Raw genomic sequence first — 4,813 nt, forward strand, 5'->3', positions numbered from 1 at the left:
TTGGTTTTTTTTTAGAGCTGGGAGCTGGGGCAGGTGGGGCAGCCATGGCCGGGGGCTCATGGCAGCACTCCCCACGTGGTGTGGGGCAGTGGGGAGCAGTGGGGATCGCCCCCCCTTCCTGGCAGCAGCCCGTGAGTGGGGTTTTTTTTTTAAGAGCTGGAAGCTGGGCCGATCAGGGCAGCCTTGGGTGGGGGGGATGGGAGAGTGGGCAGGGGTTTGGGGGTGCTCACAGGAGTTGGGGGAGGAGGCAGGGGATGGGGCCTGACAGGGGTCCTCCCATGGTCACCCCCCCTTCCAACTCCCTCTCCTCCACCCTCCTACTTACCAGCACGGAGTCTGGGTCCAGCTCCCTGCAGCAGCAAGCAGGGACTGCTTGAATTTCCAAAGCTCTCCGAATCTTTTCTGAATCAATTCAGAGAGCTTTGAATTGATTCAGACCTTTTAACTAGTCTCCTGATTTGATTTGGATTTGGAGATTCAGCCACCAAATTGGGCCAAATCTCCTCCAAATCGAATCAGCACCCGAAGCTTTGCACAGCCCTAATGCTTATTGGGACATGTCAGATGGATGGTGGAGGACCAAGGGTTTCCTATCGCATTCATCACGAGGTAATGGCTATTGCAGCCCCAAAACCAGGTAGTTAGAGCACTGACCTCTCACTGTCAGAATCCATCTAAGAGGCTGAGGCTTATGAGGTACTGTGTCTAGGGGAGATTTCTATGTGGCCTTTTTCAGAGGGCAGCTTTTAGCGGCACTCCAGCCCACAAGCCAGCACTGCTTTGACACCTGGTTACTCAGTTACAGTGGAGCTGGCTCCTCCAGTCCTGGGAGTGAAAGTAAAGGAAAACTCAATGACTGTCAGTGCCACTTTCTCCCTGGTCTCCTGCCTGAAGAGTGAGTTTCAAAGTCTGCAGTACAACTTGGAGTTCTTGGAAGCTAGATCCAATGACAAGATCAGCAGACTAAGCCAAGCTGCATTAGATGTAGAAAGAACTAAGCCAAGCTGCATCAGGGATAGGGTGCAGGGAGAGACCTAAAGCTGGGGAGGATTGGATATGTGTTTTAGTTCATCCCTGTCTTTAAAAGACTGAAATAGTCAAGCAAGAACAACACTAAAAGCTAAGTAGTCAGCTGAGGGTGATTCATAAGGTGACCATACATCCTGGTTTGGCTGGGACATGCTTGGATTTTGGAGACCAGTCCCAGCCATCTGGTGGAAATAACAGGTGTCCTGGGCATGGGACATAGGGCAGGAGTGAAACCAGCTAGGAAACAGGAAGCCCTAGCAGACAGCAGAACTGCCCTAAAATAAGTTAGCTTGATTAATGGAAGCTCTTATGATTGATTGAGGGGAAGGGGTGGGGGCAAATTTCACACTGTCCCATATGGACACCCTAGTGATCCAGGATCTTCTTTCTACATTCCCTGCATGCCCTACAGAAGTGACTTCAGTAACTCCTAGAGGAGCCTTAGCTAGCTTTAAACTAGGTACAGATGGGAGCACAGGCGCAGCAGTGCAGAGCTCAGTGGGGGCTGTGGGTTGAGAAACAGGATCCATATTCAGGCATGACTGCAGCATTTCCTAACATACCTCCCAAATCTGAGCGGAGATCCTCAATTGTTCCCAAACCTCTCCTTTCCTTGTTTTGGAGCAGAAGTAGTACAAGGACAAGAGGAAGAGGGAAGATGCGGAGATCGACACCACAGCGTTCAGTGGCAATTACTGTCTGAACACTCGGACTTCCTTCTTAGTCATTGACCTGAAACACAGCAAGTTCTCCAGGCCAGTGTGTGTGCTATTGAACCCCAAAGGTATGGCTCAGGAGCAAGGCTTTCAGAAGCACAGTTGGCCACTGGGTGGGATTATGGCTGCTTGAAAATTTCCCATCTAAACTGGTTTTCAGCAGAAAATTGAGTTCTCTCTGAAAGAGAGGTTCTCCCCCTTCCCTGCTCCCTCCCCCCCAAAAGTATCTGCTTTCCTGGTAACATTTAAATTTTTCATCAGAAATATAAGCATCCAAAAAGTTGCACTCTCCGGGGCGAAAGAAGTATCTTAGCTAAAATAATCTGATTTGAGGCTAAACATTTTTGGCATCCAGAATTCCCAGGAAAAATGAAAATTTCCTGTGAAAAAGGATCCCACTTTTTGACCAGTGCTGGGGAGAGTACTGGTTTAGAAGTAAGGACACCTTGGCTCTGCCACTGGCCTACTGAGTGATCTTGAATGAGTCCCTTCACCTCTCTGTGCCTTTGCCAAATGAAGGAAGTGATACTGCTATTTCCTGGGATCTCTGGAGGGAAATTCCATGTAAAAGCTGAGGATTATCATTTATAACATCTGTCTACAGTGACCAAGCTCTTTTGTGGCTTTTTGCCTTGAAGGAGTGGACTGGAAACTCCTGCTTGCCATTGTTGTCCCCTTATTCCTCCTCCATCTTCTCCTCACTGCCAGTGCTTTCTCCATCAACTGTTTGTGCAAAGAAGTTGCTAAAAGCGTGAAGAGACCTCAAGCTTTGGTATGAAAATATTGGGGATGATGGAGGTCCAATCCTGCTGTTAAGCCCCTGCTAGTCTTCCTAATAGCAAAGGTGTGTGGGGAGGCAAAGATGCTTGGCACTTAGAATGGGTGAGCCAGTCAGTTAGGATGCTTCAGCATACTTCTTGCCATTTGCATTTCTGGGACAGGGGGAAGCTTTGCTCAGAAAGGAGCCTCCCTGCACTGGGCACTCTGCATATATGTAAATTAGCGTAACTCCACTGTAGCCCGCTGGGGCTCCATTACTGATAGGTCCATGATCAGAGTCATTCTCTAAGGCTGCGATGCTGGCATGTTGCACCCTCACTGCCTTGGCTTTAAAAAACATCAATCAAGAAAAAAAATCCCTCTAACCTGCAAATCTCATTCCTCACGAGGATTTTTCCTATCTAAGGCCTCTGCCACTGATTCTTGAGAAGAAGCCTAATGAGGAAGAGCTGGAATCACAGAAGAGGAGGAACAATCCCACGGCAAGAAACAACACATCACCAGCAGCTTCTCTCCTTTCCTTGTCGGAGGAGGACGATGACTACAGTTTCACACCCTACTTTGAAATGCTGTTCCCAAAGAGAGACCCAAATTGCTGAGTATCTGGCATGAGTCAGAAAGGGTTGGAGTCCTGCTCTGAATCAGAGTCTCCCAGATGGACGGATAGTGAGAAAACCTCCCTTTCCGACAGCTCTTCCTTGGGAGACTCCAGATATCCAACAGAAGGATATAAGCAACGTAATGTGGACATGAACAGGTGCCAGCAAAAGGCCTTCCTTCAGATGACTGTGCTGACAGAGGGTCTTCATTTTAACCCTTCCTCTGAGGACCCACAACTCCCTGCAAGGGGCCACCTTTACCCTGACCTGGAGAGGCTTCCCTTCCCTGAGCACATAGGTTGCTTGAAAGTATGAGTTTCTGAGGACTCCCTCCCTAGGACACTGGCCTTTAGACTTTACAGTTTGCAGAGGACAAGGACATTTCAAGTGACTGTTACAGTGAGACAGACTTTCTGGCCACACACTCAGAAGGAGGAACACCGCCTCCAGCCACCATGCTAAGGGAGACTTTTGAAGCTGAGACATGGGGAAAATATGGGACTGTGGAGGAAAAGAACTACCAAAAGCTTAAATTCCAGGGCTATCTGCAGGTGCATTATATGTCAAAAAATGGATGGCAGCATGGGGAGGAATGAAAGGACAAGCATTTGTCAGCCTGTGCCTGTTTGTGCATCACTACCCAGACAGGGTAGCATCTACTAATGTCTGTCCTATCAGAAAGCTAACACCCATTCCCCATCCAGCTGCAGAAACCCTGTGGCCATAAGGCGCTGAGATTTTACTGCAGGAGAAATAGGGCAAACTCAAACGTGTGCAAGGTGCATGGTGATGAGCTCACACATCTCCCTTGCAGCAAACACTGCAGGTGCCTTGCCATCCCATAGGAATTTATGGGGAGATATGGATTGAGTGTTAATTATTTCTGTGTAAAAACACTGTTGTATCAGAAAAAGCCAAGTCTGAAACAACCAGCCCATACTGGCAGTGTTTCAGTCACATGTGGTTTGGGAGCCAAGCTGATCCACCACCAGTTGTGAAGTTATTCCCCTTCCTTGGTGGCAAAAGTAAGGGTTGAAACTGGCCTCCTTCACAGACATTTACCATGTTTGCTTTCGTGGGATCGGGAGAAACTGGCCACCTTGTGTCACAACAGAGAGGAACAAGCAAGGCCAAAAATATAGGTTGTGTTTATGTTTGTTATTTTTTTTCATAGATTCACAGATGTTAGGGGCTGGAAGGGACCTTACAAGATCATTGGGTCCAGCCCCACTACACTTAGGCAGGAAAGACTGCTTTCTTTTGGTTTGTATAAAAATACACGTGTTGGAAGTGAAATTTGTCTTGCTGAGCAGAGCAGCTCAGTGCTGCTATGGATTGATTGATAACTGCATGTTTGCATTTGCTCAGCCAGCCCAACTGAGGGCACCTCTACACACCTGGGAAAGCCTGCTGCCTTGGTCTGAGTGATATTCTAAGTACTCCATCTCCTGTCTCTCCTCCCTGGACACTATTTGCTGTGAGTGGCTGCAGTTCCCATGCTGGGTGGGTCTGGAGCAGGGGTGGGCAAAATGTGGCCGGCTCAGGTGTGGCCCACCAGGCCATTCTATCTGGCCCATGGGGCCCCTAAAAAATTTAGAAAATGAATATTTATCTGCCTCTGGCTGCCAGTCACGCAGCCCTCAATGCCTTGCCAAAACTTAGTAAGCAGCCCTCCACCTGAAATAATTG

The 4,813-nt window shown here is 48.5% G+C and overlaps 1 pseudogene; it reads left to right on the plus strand.

Annotated features, from left to right (window-relative positions):
* The first annotated feature begins 543 nt into the window (after window positions 1-543).
* On the plus strand, window positions 544-3,790 carry LOC109296495 (annotated as a pseudogene).
* The last annotated feature ends 1,023 nt before the right edge of the window (window positions 3,791-4,813 follow it).

This window comes from Gavialis gangeticus, unplaced genomic scaffold, assembly GCF_001723915.1.
Source record: "Gavialis gangeticus isolate Ggan-Ray unplaced genomic scaffold, GavGan_comp1, whole genome shotgun sequence".
Lineage (NCBI taxonomy): Eukaryota > Metazoa > Chordata > Crocodylia > Gavialidae > Gavialis > Gavialis gangeticus.